The 20,941-nt window shown below is 43.4% G+C and overlaps 1 protein-coding gene and 1 long non-coding RNA gene across 5 annotated transcripts in view; both read right to left on the reverse strand.

Annotated features, from left to right (window-relative positions):
- Positions 1–20,941, reverse strand: part of OSBPL5 (oxysterol binding protein like 5) — a 182,410-nt gene that overhangs the window by 104,385 nt on the left and 57,084 nt on the right. The gene's annotated exons all lie outside the window — the stretch shown is intronic.
- LOC142602090 (uncharacterized) lies at positions 3,717–20,455 on the reverse strand. The gene is made up of 3 exons (XR_012835763.1): positions 20,136–20,455; positions 18,180–18,317; positions 3,717–3,995 (listed from the first exon to the last, which is right to left on the reverse strand). It is a non-coding gene; the product is annotated as an uncharacterized LOC142602090 (long non-coding RNA).

Below are 20,941 nucleotides of genomic sequence, written 5' to 3' on the forward strand. Positions count from 1 at the left end.
AGCTACATATTTGGAGTCTGGATTTCAAGACTGTTCCTGATGCAGCTGTAATCAAAATGAAACCAAGAAGAACGGACATTGAAGGCTTGGGTGCAAGAAGAACAATCATGATTCTGCATTTAGACCTGATAAAAAGGAGACAGGGCAATGGGGAAATAAATCTTGAGATGAATAGTTCAAAATAAAACATCCTCAGCTGAAAATAAATAGATGCCATTGTCTGACATGTTTAAGAACAGATGAAAGTTTTATTTCACTTAACAGAAGAATAGTCTCCAAAAATGTCTCCGAATTAAAAACTAAAAGAATTAACATAGTAGAAGAATAATGTGACAGAACGTCTAACTTTGAGAAACAAAACACCAAAAACTCTACCACATAAGTACTAGCATAAAAGGATCCAGAGAAGCATCTTTCTCTGAAGTATTCATTGCAGTCTTTTAGAAATTACATAAACTCAATTTATACCACCTTTCTAGGGCAGCAGTTCAGTAAAACATTCCAGCGCATGCTTAAATCTTCCAGTTCAGCAAAGCACAAGTATCAAGCACACAAAGCATGAGCAGGGTATAGGCTAAACTGTACATCGGGGCAGGACTGCTTGCTTGAATCAGGATATAAAAAACTGTCATCAACAGTAGCCTTCAGCATGTAAGATCTCTAAGTTACCTGAGTTCTGGGATATCATTATTATTAGGCATCTCTTCCAGTCTTGAAGCTTTCTCACCTTCAGTAAGTGTTTCTACAACATCCCAAATGCTGAATATTTTCAGTTTTCCCATCTAGTCCAAAAAGATGGGCTTCAGCTGCATCTCAAATGTAGTTTGGGGCCCTTATATTGAGTGTATTCTGTGTTATGAGGTTTAACATTGCATTGAACAGGAACCTTTGTTACTTTATTTTCTTTCAGTTCATATGCCCAAGTCAGAATGTCTATCTTTCTTCCTGGTACCTCCTGTCAAATTTTAAAGACAAGTATATAACCAAAAAGAACTCTAGTAACCTCTGCTGCACTAATAAAAAGCAAAGCTAATAATCTCTCAGCTATTAGTATTAGTCTGATTACAATAATAGAATGAGCTCTAAAAGCAAACAGGACTTCAGGAAAGTTACCAGGAATTGCCTTTTCATATAACTTTCCCCTGGTGATAAGAGAGAATCATGAAAGGATCGGGCCTAAAACTTTCTAAAGTCAGTGACAGTCTTCCTGTTTACCTTACTGGATCTAGGTTAAAGGATGTAAGAGTATTATATAATTATAATTATATAATAATAATACATTCATAAAATAATAAGGTGTGGTATTGTACTATTTACTTGTTAAAACTTGCCATTTCATTTCCATTTTAAAGGGATTCAGTGTATTTCCTCAAGTTTGTTCTTGGGGACATGTAAGCATGAATAATACCAGCTTTTACTTAAGAAAATATAGGCTTCTAGCTCTCACAATAACAATAACATGAAAAGACAACATTTATAAAAGAGCCTGACAAACTAAGAGAGCTGATTGTTAAAACAGCTCAGGTGCTAAGAAAGCCTAGAGCATGCTTTTTCTATTCTGGTTGGACTTGCAAAACACACCACTGAATTGTTGCAATTCGAAATCAGAATAAAGGCAAAAAAATGCAGCATGCTGAAATGTCATTTACCTGCCTGCTAATTGCATGATTTGGGTACCATTTTGAAGACTCCATGTTACAACAGATGAGATGGAAAGAAACTTAGTTCTATACAAAACTCATTGGCTTCAGCTACTTCTAGAAATTGAGAGTGCTAGATTAGCATTTACATATCTGCATAGCTCCAGGGGATGAAAACAAGCTGATAAGATTATAATAGCACAGAGAAATCAATGTGAAAAGCCATAAACTGTCCCCACAGTGCCAATGTGAGCTGTGAGCCTGCCTACACAAAGTTCAATCCCATCATAAGAGATAGATGGTCTTATCAGATGGAACCGGGTAAACACAGGAGAGAAATAAGTCATACCTAGATGAGCTGACTTGAATGTGCAAACAGCAGCACTTAATTTTTCTTTAAAATGTGACCGCTTAGATTTAGAGCAATGGAGTGACTTTTATTAACATTTTAAGTACTAGATAGCCATATTAAAGTATTCTTTGTCTTGCCAGTAGAAAACTATGGGGTGTAATTCTCATTTTCAGCAGCAACTACTTTCCACTGATCTGTCAGTGTAGAGAGACTTAAACATAATTTTCCAAATCTGAAGATCCCTTTTTCTTCCCAGGGGAAAGTGATCATCCCAAGCGTGAGATGTTTGTCTGGGTTTTTTTTCCTCCTTTTAAAGAGAATTGAAATGATGTTAAAATAAAATGTGACAAATAGGGGAAAGAAATATAGCTAGTCTCAATATTCTTTATAGCAGGAATTAATCTAAAACCTGTTTCTAGTAACGAACAAAAAAAATATATCCATTAAAACTGATGTAGATCCAATTGCAAGAGAAACAGACAAAAATGGGGAGGTTCTCACAGTGGAGCCTTTTCAGGATCTATTTGAAATTTGAATGATCACAGGAGGACTTCTGGTACAAATAGGAGAAAGGAACAGTAACAAATCAGGACTAGATGGCATTCACTTGAGAATTCTAAGAACCCTCATAGTTGAGATAGCTGGATTACTGGAAAAATGAAAAACATGAAGCCTCTAGAAGAGATTTTGGGAGGATCTGGGGAACTACAGGCCTATATGACTAGTGTTTGTATCTGGCAACTTTGTGAAGCCTATAATAAAGTAAAGATACCCACAGAAATACAAGCTTGTTGCAGAGTCAACACAGCTGCTCTAAGGGGGACTCCTGCCTTTCCAGCCTCTTACAGTTCCTGCAATATGTCAGCAACCATGTGGATAAAAGTGATTTATCTCAGATTATCTGGATTTCAAGAAGAGTTGTGACAGAGACCTTCATCTAAAGCTCTTGAAAGTTAAAAGCTGCAGGATAAGAAGGGAAGTCCTTGCATAGAAAACCAATTGTTTAAAAGTTAGGAAACGTAAGACAGGAGTAAGCATTCAGTTCCCAGTGAAAGGAAGTCATCAGTGAAGTTTCATTAGAAGCCCACACTGGAGTAGGGAAGAAGACATTATAAATCCACAGCTAATTCATACATTGAATACTACATGAAGTTCTGGTCCTCTCACCTCAGACAAGATAAATTAGAGCTGGCATATGCTCATGGAAAGACAGCAACAATGATCAAAGGTACTGCTCTATAAGGAATGACTGAATAGTCTGGAACTCATTAGTCTGGAAAACATCTGACTTAAGGGGACAAAACAGAGGTCTGTAAAAGGATGACTGACATCAGTGTGGATAACAACTGATTGCCTGCTGTTTTTTCCAAGGCAGGATATTAAGTGAAGCTAACAGCACACCTGTTCTTCACACAAGTGGGATCACCTTGTGAAAGGGCACTGTGGGTGCAAAAAGTTTGCATAGGTTCAGGAGGAAACTGAATCAGGAAACTGAGTTTTGTTGTTAAACAGAAGACTGGATCTGGAAACTGCTCCCTGGGTTTAACCTACTCAATTGAGGCTTTAAATTGTATTGTCTTGCAGCTGGGCAGGGGCTACTGCAACATATAGACCATGCTTATAATGTCTCCTGCAGCAAAATAAAAGGAGCCCTACACTGAAGCTTCTTCCTAACACTGTGTTCATTTGTACCTGCAATTTAGATCTCTTCCTTCCATCTATGAATACAGAGTCAGGATGTATGCAGACATCCAAGCTGAAATCTTTCCATATGTTGCATTAGGAAACCAGCTGATGTTCATTCTGCAGTCGCTACCTGTAAGATGAGCAAACAGCACAACAGGAAGAGCAGCTGCTGCAGAATTATTGCTCATCTCCTGGTTTATCCCATTTCCACTACAAGGAAATCACAGCTTTGTCCAGTGTAATTTGAAGGCTGCAGTAGGCACTTGCCATAAATGCTGGTCACATTTCCCCAGCTTCATTGCAGACTCCTTGCTGATCTGGAAGCAGAAAGCTCATTAAACTTGACATGTAGGTGTAATAGTTAACTTAGAGAAAAACTGGAAAAGTCTGCATTAGCTCAGTCCAAAAGGTGGCTGCACTTAATTGCTTCTTTCATCAAAGATCTGTTCCTTTGTGAAGAATGGTAGAGAATTGCTGATCATTATTACCAATTTGCTGAGACACTTAAAACATCAATCTCCTTACACCAAAAGCATTTGCTGAAATTATCACCATTTACGCTGTCTGATGAGCTTTTTCTCCTCTTTGCAATTTGGAAGAGGGCCACCCCATTAACAGATTCCTAGACAGGTTTAAGCAGGAAGGCATTAGTGTGCCCCTGCTAGTAGTAACAGTATCATGGTTTAAGTACCAGCAAGCCCACTGAAAGGCAATCACAGAAGCGTCTATAAGCTTCCTGTGCACCAGGGCTTGTGCAAAATTAAATTCCAGCCACAGAAATTTAAATCAGGACTGGTTTGTTAGCTTAATGAATGGCTTATGTCTCACAGAATAGTTTTAATTTTAATAAATTGAGGATAGAAATGCCAGCAAAGTAGGTATTTGACCCGAAAATAGAAGAAAAGATGGTTCTCTGGTCCCTTCTGAATTAGGCTGGGAATGGAGCTAATGGCCTAAAGATGATACATTTAGGCCCAGATATATGCAATCTTATTCCAGGTACTCCTGCAAAGAATTGTCCTCAAGAGATGCCTGGAGACTAGCAATGGCCCCATACCCTTCACACCTCACTGAAAAACCTGAAGTTTAGGAGGCTGACTGCAGGTTCTTTTAGCTGACCTACCCCAAATCCTCCCTCAAGCATGGCAGTTGCTGATAAAGACAAGCCAGCCACACTCCCAGCTCCTTTTCACAACTGCGTCCTCAACAGCAATCATTTCAGCACAGGAAGCAGCAGCACAGAGCAACTGATATCAAACAGAAGGGTGAGATTCTTCCAAAAAGGCAGTTCAGGAGTAATTTCTGCCATTTATCACTACACTGAAGTGCCTCAGAGTTCTAAAAGCATTCTTAGCTTCTTCTCATGTCCCACTCACCAACATTAAGGCCATGAACAAGAACATTGTGACACAAAAACAAGAAACAAAGGCATAGAAGGTAATGGTCTGGGTGGCTGACATGGTTTAGGCCCAGCCGGCAGCTGAGCACCACGTGCTGCTCGCTCACCCCTCCCCCAGCGGGATGGGGAGGAGAACGGAAAAGCAACAGCAAAGCCTCGAGGGTTGGGATAAGGGCAGTTTACTGGGACAGCAGGGGAGAGGGAAACAATCAACAACAGTACTGATATCACCCATTGTGAATATCTGTTAACAGAGAACAATTTACCGATCCAACGACCCACCGACCCACCGGACGCTCTGCCCCTCCCGGAACAGCGCCACCCCCTCCCCTGCCTGACTAGCCCCCCTTTTATGGTGAGCATGACATCACATGGCATGGAATAGCCCCTGGCCAGCTTGGGTCACCTGTCCTGGCTCCTTGTGAAATTAACTCTATCCTTGCCAGAACCAGGACATTATCCACCCCTGATTCCATACCATCTACGTCATGCCCAGATTATTTCACTGACACCATTCTCTTACTCCATGGGCCATCGCTCTAAAGTGTCCATTGAGTTCATTTAGTACATGGCTTTGGGTTCCATCTGCCATTACAGTTTCTTAGAGCAGGAACAATGGTCCGTGCTGCTGGATTGTTGCACGCTGCATCCAGAGTCTTTTTTTCATGGCTGGTGTATCTGGTATGGTCCATGCTCGCAGTCTAGACATCAAAGATGTGATTTTCGATGAAGTTCCTGGGCACCAGTTGAAGTCAGTTCTAGTTCCAAAGTCCATCCTTCATTAGTTTTGGGTAATTCTTATGGTCCTACCATTGACACAGTATATAGCTATTAACATCATACAATTTAATTTATTGGCTATTTTCATCAAAAATCAAATCCCCTTGGGGTACACACCGGACTTCCCCATCCTTTCTCATCACCCACCAAGTACACCCTGGTCCCTGACCAAAAGCAATCCCACAGATGGGCTTGCCTTTGCCTGAAGCAGGGATAACCCAAACTGTTTTGCCCAACATATTTTTCATGCGCACTACAGGAACTTTATCTCCTTCAACTGGGCATGGAAATTTTGATTGGGCAGGGCCAGCTCGATTGGCAGATCCCCTAGTGTTAACTAACCAGGTGGCCTTTGCTAAATGCGTGTCCCAGTGTTTGAGGGTCCCACCACCCATTGCTCTCAGGGTAGTTTTTAGCAGTCCATTGTACCTTTCAACTTTCCCAGAGGCTGGTGCATGGTAGGGGATGTGATACACCCACTCAATACCATGCTCTTTGGCCCAGGTGTCTATGAGGTTGTTCCGAAAATGAGTCCCGTTGTCTGACTCAATTCTCTTTGGGGTGCCATGTCGCCACAGGACTTGCTTTTCAAGACCCAGAATAGTGTTCCGGGCAGTGGCATGGGGCACAGGATATGTTTCCAGCCATCCAGTGGTTGCTTCCACCATTGTAAGAACATAACGCTTGCCTTGGCGGCTTCGCGGGAGCGTGATGTAGTCGATTTGCCATGCTTCCCCATATTTATATTTCAACCATCGGCCTCCATACCACAGAGGCTTTACCCGCTTGGCTTGCTTGATTACAGCACATTTTTCACATTGATGGATGACCTGTGAGATGGTGTCCACGCTCAAGTCCACCCCTCTATCACAGGCCCATCTATATGTCGCATCTCTTCCTTGATGGCCTGAGGTGTCATGGGCCCACCGAGCTAGAAATAATTCACCTTACACTGCCAGTCCAAATCCACCTGAGCCACTTCAGTCTTGGCAGCCTGATCCACCTGCTGGTTGTTCTGATGTTCCTCAGTGGCCCGACTCTTGGGTACATGGGCATCTACATAACGTACCTTTACAACCAGCTTCTCTAGCCGGGCAGCAATATCTTGCCACAGTGGGGCAGCCCAGATGGGTTTGCCTCTACGCTGCCAGTTGCTCTGCTTCCATTGCTGTAACCACCCCCACAGAGCATTGGCCACCATCCATGAGTCAGTATAGAGGTACAGTGTTGGCCACTTTTCTCTTTCAGCAATATCTAAAGCCACCTGGATGGCTTTCACCTCTGCAAACTGGCTCGATTCACCTTCTCCTTCAGCAGCTTCTGCAACTCGCCGTGTAGGACTCCATACAGCAGCCTTCCACCTTCAATGCTTTCCCACAATGCGACAGGACCCATCAGTGAAGAGGGCATATGGTTTCTCATCTTCTGTTAGTTTATTATACGGTGGGGCTTCTTCAGCACGTGTCACCTCCTCCTCTGGCGACATTCCGAAATCTTTCCCTTCTGGCCAGTCTGTGATCACTTCCAGAACTCCTGGACGACTGGGGCTTCCTATCCAAGCCCGCTGTGTAATCGGTGCAACCCACTTACTCCACGTAGCATCGGTTGCATGATGTGTAGAAGGAGCCCTCTCTTTGAACATCCAGCCCAGCACTGGTAGTTGGGGTGCCAAGAGGAGCTGTGCTTCAGTGCCAATCACCTCTGAAGCATCTCGAACCCCTTCATAGGCTGCCAATATCTCCTTTTGCATTGGAGTGTAGCGGGCCTCGGATCCTCTGTATCCCCGACTCCAAAACCCCACGGGTCGACCTCGAGTCTCCCCTGGTGCTTTCTGCCAGAGACTCCAGGTAGGGCCATTCTCCCCGGCTGTGATGTAGAGCACATTTTTTACATCTGGTCCTGGCCGGACTGGCCCAAGACCTACGGCATGAACTATTTCTTGTTTAATTTGTTCAAAAGCTTGTCGTTGCTCAGGGCCCCATTTGAAATCATTCTTCTTCCGGGCTACCTGGTAGAGAGGGCTTACTATCAGACTGTAATTTGGAATGTGCATTCTCCAGAAACCCACAATACCTAAGAAGTGTCTCCTTTTTGTTGGTTGGTGGGGACATGGCTGCTATTTTGTTGATAATATCCATTGGGATCTGACGCCCCGCATCATGCCACCTTATGCCTAAAAATTGGATTTCCTGCGCAGGCCCCTTCACCTTACTTTGTTTTATGGCAAAGCCAGCCTGCAGCAGGATTTGGATTACTTTCTTCCCTTTCTCAGAAACTTCCTCTGCTGAGTTGCCCCATACAATGATGTCATCAATGTATTGCAGGTGCTCTGGGGCTTCACCCTTTTCCAGGGCAGTCTGGATCAGTCCATGGCAAATGGTGGGGCTGTGTTTCCACCCCTGGGGCAGTCGATTCCAGGTGTACTGGATGCCCCTCCAAGTGAAGGCAAACTGTGGCCAAAGGAATTGAGAAAAATACATTAGCTGTATCAATTGTGGCATACCATTTGGCTGCCTTTGACTCCAGTTCATATTGAAGTTCCAGCATATCTGGCACAGCAGCACTCATCGGCGGTGTGACTTCATTCAGGCCACGATAGTCTACCGTCAGCCTCCACTCTCTATTGGACTTCCACATTGGCCATATGGGACTGTTAAAGGGTGAGCGGGTTCTGCTGATCACTCCCTGACCCTCCAGTTGACGAATTAGCTCGTGGATGGGAACCAGGGAGTCTCTGTTGGTGCGGTATTGCCGCCGGTGCGCAGTTGTAGTAGCAAATTGGCACTTGTTGCTCTTCAACCCTCAGCAACCCTACAACAGAAGGGTCCTCCGAGAGACCGGGCAAACTAGACAACAGTTCAATTTCCTCTGCTTCCAAGGCAGCTATTCCAAAAGCCCACCGGTACCCTTTTGGGTCTTTGAAATACCCTTTCCGGAGGTAGTCTATGCCCAGGATGCACGGAGCCTCTGGCCCAGTCACAATGGGGTGCTTTTGCCACTCATTCCCAGTTAGACTTACGTCAGCCTCCAACAGAGTCAACTGTTGGAATCCCCCTGTCACACCAGAAATAGATATCGGTTCCACCCCTTCATAGCTTGATGCATTAGGGTACACTGTGCACCGGTGTCCACTAGGGCCTTGTACTCCTGTGGGTCTGATGTACCAGGCCATTGGATCCACACAGTCCAATACACTCTGTTGTCCCTTTCCTCTACCAACTTGGGTCATCTGTCCTGGCTCCTTGTGAAATTAACTCTATCCTTGCCAGAACCAGGACAGTGGCTATTGTGCCAAATCCTGACTAAGCATTCTTCAGCACCCTGAAATCATTACTGCATTGTTCCCGTGGCAGCAGCTCATTTTATAGCAGCTTAATTCCACCCAAGACTTATATGCAATGTTGGAAATCATTCAAGTACCTACTACCATCTTCATCCCATAGATCCGCAGCATGTGAGGCAAGATTCAAAGCTTATTTCATTATTTTCTGGCTGAACATGTACATTCAAGAAGCCACATAAAGAACTGTCACAAGACCCAGAGCAGGTCCAAATGCAGACATTTCCAGAGCCAGACAAGTATTTTGGAAGGAGAGGAAGGCGGGTGTAGCATGCAGTTGGCAGCTGTGGCACAGGGTACTACTCACCTGGCACAGCTCTTACTCAACACAGCAGGCTGTCAGGCTCAAATAAAAAAAAGTGAAGGAGGTCCAAGTATTAAGTAAAGCAACCAAGGATAATGCAATACTTTTGTAGGTGTGTCTGGTTACTGCATTTCTTCTTAAATTAAGTAGCTAATATTTGAGTAAGCAAAAGCTAAGCAAGAGACTCCTGGCATTATACCCTTACCATTGCTGTATTACTGAAGAACACAGGCAAAGTTAAGTAACTGCAAGCTTGCAGGCTACCTTTTAAAATGTGCTTCCAGTCAACTGTGGAGAGCTGTGAATTCCCTTACAGTTTAGATGTTAAACCTGAAGACACGAAAGACTTCAAGTAATAAGTAGTTAACTGCCAGTCAATTTTAAAATAAAATAATTAACACACATACAAGATGGCATTTGTCTTGCTATTAGTTATATGCCACATCAAGTTTCTCACCAGCCTGTTCAGTTTCAGCCCCTTCCCTCTTGCTTCTTAACTCCATCCAAACAAGCCAGAAATAGCTCTCCGACTCTTAAAATGCCCCAGCTCCTATCTCCAATTGTTCTGCAATTCAAAGCAATCTAACAGCTATGTAATACAGCCCTCCTGGCTACAGTCCCTACAAAGGTATACACGAATCCGGTCTGCATTACGGAAATTATCTCTGCTCTGCTCTTATGTCATCTTCTGCTCAGGAAACATCTTTCTCTGCCAGGCTGGAATCAAACTCACTGCACCAGCATTTCACTAGGAATATGAAGAAAGGAGATGTACCAGGAGATGACAAGGAAACAGGCCTGGGTGGGATGAGGCAGTCCAGAGCCTTGAGAAGTAAAGTAATGCTAGTCCAACGTCAATTCTGGCTGGAGGCTCCTGCTCCCAACTTCTCCCTGGGACCGCTGTCACGTAGGGCCATCACCATGGCAAGTAATGAAGGCATAAAAGAAAAAAAAAAGCCAAGTGCCTAGCATGGCTAGGCCCAGGGATGCTTGCGGTCTCATACACAGCCTCTGTTACTAGCTATTCTGAATAGCTACCCTAAAAAACCTGTCTTCTGTAGACCTTCTGTTCTGTTTAAAGGCAGACACCTACAGTTGGATCTGTCTGCTAAGCCTGGCACATCTATGAAATTAAGCTCACCAGCAGCAGCAACAACAGAAAGCCAAGTGTGGGAGCCAGTAGAAAAACAGAAGTGCAGGCTGCATATTTCCGAGGTAGAGGAGATGTTTGCCTCCTTGCTGGCAGGAGAAATACATTGTTGTTCCAAAAAAAGGAAAAAAAAATCCCAAAACAAGAGAACAAACAAAACAAACCTGACCCCGCAAGCTTTAGGCACCCTTTTATTGAGGCTGATTATGCAAACACTGATTTTTTTTCCAAGGACACCACCAGACTTGGGTAGACAAATCCCACTGGCACAGGCAGGCTTACTGAGAAGGTATTTAAGATGAGGAAGATAATTAAAACCTCCACTGCCATAGGAGGGGAAATTCCAATACTTCGTGATTGCTGGGACACATTCAGATTTCACTTTGTGGTACTCTGAAAAAGTCTCAAACTCGCTGCTGCTGCTTTACTCGCACACCAAATGTGGTCAAGCAGGTTTAGGCCCTCTCAGCTTCTCCACAACACCCTTGAAGTGGAAGGGCATCAAAGTGTAGAAGAAAATATTAATCTCCTTCAATCTGCAGGCAAAGCTCCTTATAGTGCAGCCCAGCATGTATTTTGCCTTGTTCATAATGTTGCCTCATCTTTAACACAGTCTGCAGTGACCCAATGGTCCTTTGTGGTAGGGTTGCACATCATTCAGACAGTTCGCAGCCTGGCTTTTGCTACCGTCCAGTTCAGCGTAAGACAAATATACAGATTTATCCAAAACCCATATCCATTTAATCCCTTTAAGGCTGGTGATTCTGCCTCTTGTAACACAATTGTAGCAGATTTACGCCAAGTAGGAGAAGCAGGAGCTGTGCCAACTGCTTTGCAGAAGTGGTCAGAAGATGTGGAAGCTTGCAGGATCTGGACCAAGGCAAGGACTTACTAGAGGCTCAGACCAGGTTTTAGTTCAAAGGAATATACATTTGACTAAAGTTTGTCATGCAAACTTCTTACTTGGGATTTCCTAATTTCTGTTTAAAGAAACAGAAATTGATTGTGAAGTTGGCTGTAGTCCTGCAAATAGTAGGAAAAAACATTCTGCTCTGAAAAAGCACTGCAAATATTTTGCAGAGGCAACAAAAAAGCGAACTCTCTGATAATTGCTGTTTTGCTGGAGAAAACTACATTTTCTAACCATTATAATTTTTTTTTCCAGGCACAAACCTTTGCCACTTCAAAACAAGACAGCTGGTGCGCATTGACCATTGCTTATTATATCACATATGAATGCTTTCCTGTTACCTTGTTCTGTCCCTTCTTGATATCATAAAGTAAGCCCATACATTCCTAAGACAGTGAATACTCATTTTTATTAAACTACGTCTGTGTAATATGTAGCACAATGGAGCTTTGATCCCAGATCAGAATCTCTAGGTATTATCATACAAGGAAATAATAATATTCAACCAGGATAATAACAGAAGCCTCAATAAGCAAGTCCTGGCAAATAGTTGCAGTGGCCAATTGCTTGGCAGATAAACAAGCACACAAACATGAAAAATCAAATCAAAAGGATTAGATTGAAATTGCAAACTTCCTCTTGAATATTCTATTAGAACTGACAAGACTCAAAGCTCTCTGAACAGAGTATCTTTGTAAATTATATTTCCTAATACCATCTTCTAATAGCTGATTAAGCCCTCCAACCCAACAAGCCATGGCAGACCACTATCTGATCTCTGCTCACACAGATATTCAGACTGTTCTCTTGGGTACATAGGCTGCCTTGCCAGATAAACCAGAGCACAAATCACAGAAAATAACTGAGCACCACATTCCCTGGTACTTGGCTTTTCAGTTATATTTGTATAAAACCACACAGGACAGCAAAATGTTTTCATAGGTAGGAGGCATTTAACCATTGGAGAACAAGTGAAGCTGAAATCCAGAAAACCACCACTCGGCCAACCTTGCTGCAGAGCAGCATTGCTAAATCAGCAGGCCAGACTTCCCCCAAACAGCAACAAGGAAAATGCTGATTTTTTACAGTGTTTCTGAATTACAGTACTTGCTCCCACATTCATGCATGAATCCAGTCATCTCCAAGTAATAGAGGCAAATTATCAAATGCATTAATAACTTCCAGATATTTGCCTAAAATTAGGTGATGCCCACGCCCCTGCCCCCCCCCCCCCCCCCCCCCCCCCGATGTCATCGGGGCTTTTGCTTTCAAGTCAGTGACAAGATTTGAGTGGTTTAGTAAGGCTTTGGAGCTATGGACTCCTCCTTCACGACATAAACAAGGCAGATGGGATGATCTGCCACTCCAGACGTTTTCCTAGCTGAATCATTTTGTAGACTTAATTGTTCTTGTTGGGACCTTGTCTGCTTCATCTGTAGTAGGAGTTCTGCTACTAATTTTCAGGGGCAGAATCTCAGCATCTCATTTCACATATCCAGAAGTTCACATTAAACAGCTAAATCTACAGGAGATCACCTGAAGCCAGCTACCTCAGCAAACCCCCCGGAAACAATCCTGAAGTCCATGAGCAGAAAGGGTCCTTTCCATGTTCATTATGGAGAACACTGATACAGTATCAAGGTAAAGTTACTCCTTTACTAAGATGCTTCACGCAAAAAGAGGTTGATTTTTAGCCAGGCGACATCACTTACCTGCTGCTTCACTTCTGGAGTTACCAGATGCTTTCTTTAAAGTACCATACATGAAGTCCTTGCTTATCTGGAAACACTGTTTCTTGGAAACCAGTCCCACCTAGGTCTTGGGCTCTCAGGATACAAACGCTCATATTCTTACAGGCTAATGAGGAACACTGATTCCTCCTATCACCCCTCCAAAGCCTTCACTTTCTCTCCTTACACTTCAACATCAAGGCTACACCACAGTGCAACGCTAATCTGCATGCACTGCAATGTCTATCAGTAGGGCCTTTTCTTGCAGCTGCTACCAAAGGAAAAAAATCAAACAGGATTCTTCCTTCCAATTAATTCTGCTGCTGAATTGGCTAGAGGAGTCAATACTGAGCAGCACAACACTTCCCCACCACCACAGAATAGATCAACACAAATGCCAGGGCTTGACTATGCAATTTACCCACATCAGCAAACACTTGTTCACATGAGAGGGCCCCCAATTTCAGGGAAATCACTTCTGCAAATACATGCACTTCCGTATGAGTGAACAGTGCCACAGAAGGCTGAAAAAGCAAGAGACAAGGGTATAAGCAATTGAAATCACTATGTCCACACTTGTGGTACCTCGTGTTTTGCTGCAGAGTCTTTCTCCTCCCATCTCATTTACCCCCAATCTTCAAGAGCTGCCAAAGTCAGAAGACACAGTGACCTGACCACCACTATTGCAAATAGAAAGAAACTCAGCTTTAATTCTGCCAGCTGGAATTTTCTCCAATGAGAAAAGGAAATATCAAACCTGATCTGGTTTCTTAGAGCAGCACAGTAAAACACAACAAAATGAAGAGTAGCAACAGAGAGGTATTTTGGTCTGGAACCATATGGACGGCTTGGAATTAATGTGCTGGCTGGCACCTATCAGCTATGATCAAAGGTGCATCTTAAAACTCACCATAGCAACACCATGACCCAACCAATCACTGCCTATTTCTGAGAAGAACACAGGAGGAAAAGAAATAAAGAAGCTAACTCACTACTAAATGCATTTAAATATTTCTCATTTAACAGAGCTGGCACAGATACGACAGAGGGATGCGGGGAAGAACAATGTTGTCCTGGTTCTGTTCACTCAGAAATTTGCCAACTTGTATCTATATTTTGGATCCATTTGGACATTGGATTGAGCTGCAAAGGAGGAGGGAGATGACAGGAGAGGCCAAGGCAGCAGTGCTATCTCATACTTCCTACTAGCTTGCAGTTGTAGGGATGTCAGACCTTTCAGTTTGTATAGCCAATAGGCTCAGCAGTGCAGCTTTCAGATTTCCGAGGTCCCCATTAATCATTTCCCCCAGAGCTCCATGGTAGACAGCTTCATATTTCATGACCTTAGGGAAGAGGGAATTCAATTTTTATGATATATCTTTATGTGGACCTTTCCTCATTGACATAACAGTATATACACCTTGGCTGCTAACCAATAAACCCTACCACCACAACAGATTCATCTCAGCCTTGAGAAGCAGATTGAGCCAGCTCAGAGACATACCTCTGGACTTCCAGGCTCCTAGATGTAGTGTCCAGACTTGGTATCGACCTCAAGTCACCAGTGTGTCTAGGAAAAGGGCTGACAGCTTCATTTCATTTTGTTTAAACTCATACATTTGCTAAAACAGCACTTTGTTTCCCAAAGTCTTCCATCCCCAAAGCTTAGGGGAGGCTGTCGAAATTGCCAGTGCCTGGATGGGAGCCCCCACACCAGGTTAGGATTGCATCATGGTCTCTCTGCTCAGCACCACTCATATCAACCAAAGGACACTTAAAACCTGGTGCTGTCAAAAACACAAAAGGAGAGAGGAACCTTTGTTCCACAGTAGTCAGTCTGGAGATTGTGTTTGTGGAGGGGTCCAGAAAAAACAGAAATGTAGACTCATAACAAAAGACTTTCCTTTTATAATGCAGATTGAGGAAGAGTACATTTACTTTCCAGAAGTCCCATAGATACAGAACAAAGGAGGGTGAATTCACAAAGCTAAAGGAGCCCCATCCCACATCTACCTTGGAGCTGTTTGTAGAAATGCTGGCAAAATTCAGACTCTGATTTTCTACATTTTAATTCTCAAGAGTAAGCCAAGATCTCCAAGAACCCTGGTACCAGTTCAGGCACCTGAATAATATGTGGAAGTATTTATTACCAAGCAAGTCTGCCTGGGAACAGGCAGTGTTCATATTTCAAAGCTGGCACCGAAGATGGGAAAAATCAACACCACTTTCAACCTTCAGCTACAAAGGTATTGCTTCCTAGCACCTATTTGTACTTGACATGAAATCAACTTTGGGATCCATGTTTAAAATGGTTTCTGTGTCTGACTGAGCAGCAACAGCCAGACTGTAGAAAATAGCTTTGTTTCTTAATTCAATTTGTGCCTCACAGAGAATGGGGCATTTAGCCAGATGGAGCAAAGCCTGCAGTACATTTTCCTAGGAGTTGTGCAAGGATAAGTCAACAAGCAACAACTTAGACTACACCAGCCTGTTCCAGCCCAGCAGGAACAACTTTCTACTGCTAACTTAAAGAAAAAAGGATCAGAGTGTTTCCTCACAGCAACCTAGTACTTGCAATATTGTTTGCATAATAAATAGAGCTGAAGAGGGTTCCATCATTACCCCTCAGGAGTTCAGTGACAAGCCATGCCGTTTCATTAATTGTAAATCTGCTCATGCAGATTCAGCCACAGGATGCTTTCAGGTTATCAGTCCGTGTTCCTGGTTGTCCCAGTGAAATTTAAAACTGGTTAACCCAACATTATGAAAATAAGGAAACTCAAGCCACGGGTAAAACATAACGTTTTCGGCTGTAGCTGCTTCTGGTCCATGTGACATTTTATACCAATAAGGACTTTGTCGGCAGAGAGCTGCAGCACAAAAAGATGATTTTGGGATTGAGGTCAGCTGGAACTGTTCCACTAACACCTACACACCTCACTACAACCAAAAGGACCTTAATTCCACAGGTCCTGTGAGATGCGGGACAGCCTTCCCCATGGTCTTGGAGGTCTGACTGTGCAGCTTCCATGTAACCAGAAAGGGCAATAGCCTCAGAGCACTTGCAAAAAGAAGCACTTGCAAAGGGTGTCCCTGCAAAAGAAAGCCCTGTGATGGGATGATGAGCCGCTGAGCTCTTGCCCTCTTTTAGAGTCCATTAAAGGTTTTAGGAGTGTTGCTCAGAGCTGACTCAAACTCTGGCATGGTTAGATGTTTAAAACTTCCTGGCTTTAGAAAGGTATGAGAAAATGGTTCGCATGGCAAACAATTCCCTGTCCAAGGTCAAGCAGAAAACACAATATAAATGCTAAGGCATTAGTGCCAACAGTGAAGATGTGACTGCACGCTTGCTGCTGGTCCTCTTCTCTCAAAACAGGACTAACACTCTGGCTACTATTTTCTCTTTTGGGCTGGTAGGGGATTTTTGCTCACACCTCAGAACATTTTGACCCTCTCCAACAGACTGGTACATGGGAACAGACTTTCCAGCCTTACAGCTGAATTATGCAGGGCTTTGCAAAGGCACCAGTGATGTGACAGTGTTCAGGCAGGGCGGGAAATATCAGGACTGGGGCCCCAAATGTGAGCTCCGGGTTTTCATATGTCCCAGAAAATAAGGGCCTAATTTCACTGGCACAACTTCTAACACTACGCATAAGAAAAGAGTACTGTATGAATAGCTTGGTCAAATTCAACTCTGATCAAGCTAATGAGACTCTTAGTAGACTTTTCCAGCTTTACACATGACACAGCCAATCAACTACAACCTATACTAACACTGGGGGGGGGGGGGGAAAGAGGGGAGAAGAATCCTCTTTTCTTCCCCCCAAAATCATGCTTGGATGCGAGTCTTATCTTCCCAGAAATACATTCTTTCCTTCACATGTCTCATCCTAGAAACAAGAGCTGCTGGGTTTCCTTCAACTTACTGGAAAGGTATGCTGGCATATGAAAAGGGGACTCGCATGACATTTGAGAAGGGCATTGCAAACTTGCTCAGAAAAAAGCTACTCTTGTGTGCCCTTCAGTGCTGGATAGCCTGCTGTTAACAGTGACACATATGCTTCCCTCTCCCACTTGGGGAGTTACACAGTGCTCATGCCCTGCCTCCCAGTGAAGGAAAAAGAGGCATTTATGTTCATACTCTGGGGGAAAAAAAAAAAAGCAGAGGGTGGAGGTGGTTGGATTTGTTCGCCTCCTTCCACAGAAGCAACTTGTGCATATGAAACTGACCTGGGAGAGTAGAAGAATGGTAAGATAGGAACAAAACCAAGAAACTAGTCATCAACCCATCCTTTCTTTCCTGAAATTAATTGATATAGGAAAGATTCAAAATCTGAAAGGAAAAAAGCATATTTAGAGATTAAATTTACAAATGAAAGTCTGCTCTTCATGTACTTTGCTGCCAAGATAATTTTCAGTATCCTGTGTTTCCTCTGTGATATTTGTTAGTAATAATTACACTGAAACAGCACAAGAGTACCGTCTCCTCTAAGTTCAGGTGTTAGCTACATGAAAAAGCACAAATATTGAACTCCAGTTTGGAGAAGGTTAAAAGCCCTCCCCTGTTTGCCCTGTAGCACAGAAGACCTATGAGAACAAAAGCGAGCTCTGACATTTGTTGGTCAGAATTCAACAACATCAGTGACCACATTAAAAATATGTCCCACTCTGCTGGGGCCAAACTTAGGAGCAACATAACCCACAATACTTCAACCCTATTAATTTGCTACCACACTTGTGAAAGGCCCTCAGACAACCTGTCTCCTCCAGGCTCCCACACAGTACATGGGCCAATGACTTTAACATCCAGCTGATTTCTTTAAGACTGCTGATGGGCTGAAGTCTTTCACAAACACAAACATCCAAACACATGAACTGTAATTACTGAGACTGCAGATGAATCCAGATTGGGGAATCAAGTTACAGGACAGGTTTTACTGTGGGCTATCTCTTCTAGTTATCATAAGCAGTTGGACCACAACTTAGTTTCATCTGAAGGTAATCCAGTTTGCATACTCCAGGACTACTCCGCAACATGAAATAGAGCACAGGAAGTAGAGATTACTTCAGAAGTGGAGACTGTATCTGCAAAGCACAATCCTTATCTGAACAAAAATGCTACTGACAACACCTTGAATCCTCTCCCACTGCCCCATGCACAGCACAGCTCTCAACACCAGACAAGACCTTAAATGTGTAGTACACTTCAGTACATGCTACAATTCTGGTGGTACAACCATGTGTGTAAAAATGGAGACTTTTTTTTTTTTTCCCTTTCTGAGACTTGTAACTCACACATGGACCACACCTCATCCAATCAAGACTAGAAAATCACCACAGCTGAGATGTTGAGGGGGAATCACAGCTCCCCCTTGCTAACACCAGATACCACATTTTCGCACAGGATCTATACATGCCTGATTGGTGCAGGTAAGCTGGAGGGGGAGAACCCACTCTAACAATCCAGTCATTGAAAAATGCAAATGAGACAGTATGGGCCACAACTTAAGCCACTAAAAAGGGGAATTTAGGTTTTGGGCTTCAGCATTGTAGTGAGCAGAGAGGGGAGAGCATCCTAACACTGCACCAGGAGTGCCAAGAGCTGCCTCGTGGTTGCCTGCCTCAACCACAACTCAACTGTGCCTGCATATCTTTGGTCAGTGAGCAACTAGGAAGAAGACTTTCCTAGCTGAGCTGCTCGGTGTGAGCTGCCCAGAGTCTTTTCCAATTATACTGTATGACGCAAAGCAAAGAAAGAAAAAATTCCATGTATCACGCATGGAAAAAGAAGACAAAAGCCTATTTTGGGTGACAAAGGCCTGACATTTCAAAGTGATAGATCTGTGGTCTTTGTAAGGAGTCAGCCTTGCAATTTGCAGCCCACATTACAGTGCTCTGAAGCTATTCACGCTGATTTGCCAATACCAGTATTGTGTTTGCATGCTTGGCACTTCTGGACTATTCCAGGATTTCCCCCAGTGCTGACTGGACACATTCTTCACCATGCTAAGAAGGGGGTGACCTGTTGCCTCAGGCTGGGGGGAAATGCGGATAATTGCTTTTGAGAAACACAACCATCGTATTTCTGACTCGTGGGGGGAACAGCTCGACCCTGCTCTCCCACCCAGCAGACCACAGCAGCTATGCTAGCTCAATGCAGCTGTGCACTGCCTGGTATTTATAAGGAATTTGACATTTATGTTTTGATTTAGTAAAGCATAAAGCTCAATCTGTTCAAGGATCTGCTTTATCTGATTTGCATTGCCCTTCTGCCCAGTTGGCTTTGGTGCCTGCCACCCAGCACTGGTGCTTCTCGTGGTATGAATGCTTGTGTTCAGTAACAAAGCAAGCCCTGAGCCTCATTCCCAAAACTGCCCAGGCTCATCCTCTTCCAGGGATGCTCACACAGCTTTCTCAGATCAATGGCAGCTTTTCTGTTCATAAACAGTTTAAAAAACCCCCAAACCTCAAAACCTTAACAACAATCTTACCTTCCAAAAAAATAACTTTAATAGACTTTCTCCCCCTTAAATTCATTCTGCATTTATGCAATTACAGGGTGTGTCCGTACTTGCAGCTCATCAGCACTGGCAGATCCCTGTGCGAGTGAGACATTCTGGAAAAGCCTAGTTTCAATTATATGTGAGCAGTGGGGTATTTCCCCTTGAAAAAAATCCTACTGTTTGACAGCACTATTTTGCCCCTTACCAAATACAGTCCTTCAGGATTTCCAGCACATTTGGTACATACTAATTAAGCTTACAGTGTCTCAGTGACAGAAGGGGGTATTATCCCAAATATGGAAGAAAAAAAAGGTCAAAGACAAATAAAAATTACTTACGGATAGGTTAGAAAGAAGCCAAGTGGTAGTGACTTTCCCTGGATGGATCACCAATAAGGAAAGAAGCTACTAGGAGCCATTTCCCACAACAAATTAACTTGGAAGTACTAATTTATCAGGTTGCACTGGAGAGCACAGTGAAGAACAGAGGAGAGAAGCAGCCGGCAGCCAGAGCACCCACGCTGCAAAGGGCGGGTGACCCCGGGGCTGGTGGAGGCTCCCGCCAGCGGGGCTGCCTGGAACACAGCAATCCTGTTTTGCAAAGGAATTCAGGGCCTCAATGTTTGTTTTCACACTGCACTAGAAGTACTAATGGTGCTGAGCTCCAGCAACACTTCATATTTGAAGGAACAATCTATCCACAACTTGTTCTTTGCAATGAAAAAGCCCTTAATGCTCGGAGGCAACTACCTTTAAGGCCATCAATTCCCTTCTATACACACACTTTGCGGGAGAGGCAAGTGCAAACTACATGATGACATTTTATATACTGAGGTCTTGTTCCTTCAAGCACATCGGTGTAAATGGATAATGAAGTCAATGAGATTCCACATCCAGGACCTTACACTCATCTGTATAGGCAAGTGAACACATAGCAATCTCTGCATGAAAACAGTACTATTTATACAAAATGACTATATTAAAGAAAAAAGCTATATATGGAAAGTACTGTATTTATACTCTGCTACAGATATTAAAATACACAATACTAGCACATACTAAAATGGATGTAATTACATATCAGCAAGGCCAACATAATGAGATAAAGAGGCATCTCCTTGGTTAGCATGACATACCACATGTCC

This window comes from Balearica regulorum, chromosome 5 (genome assembly GCF_011004875.1).
Source record: "Balearica regulorum gibbericeps isolate bBalReg1 chromosome 5, bBalReg1.pri, whole genome shotgun sequence".
Classification (NCBI taxonomy): domain Eukaryota; kingdom Metazoa; phylum Chordata; class Aves; order Gruiformes; family Gruidae; genus Balearica; species Balearica regulorum.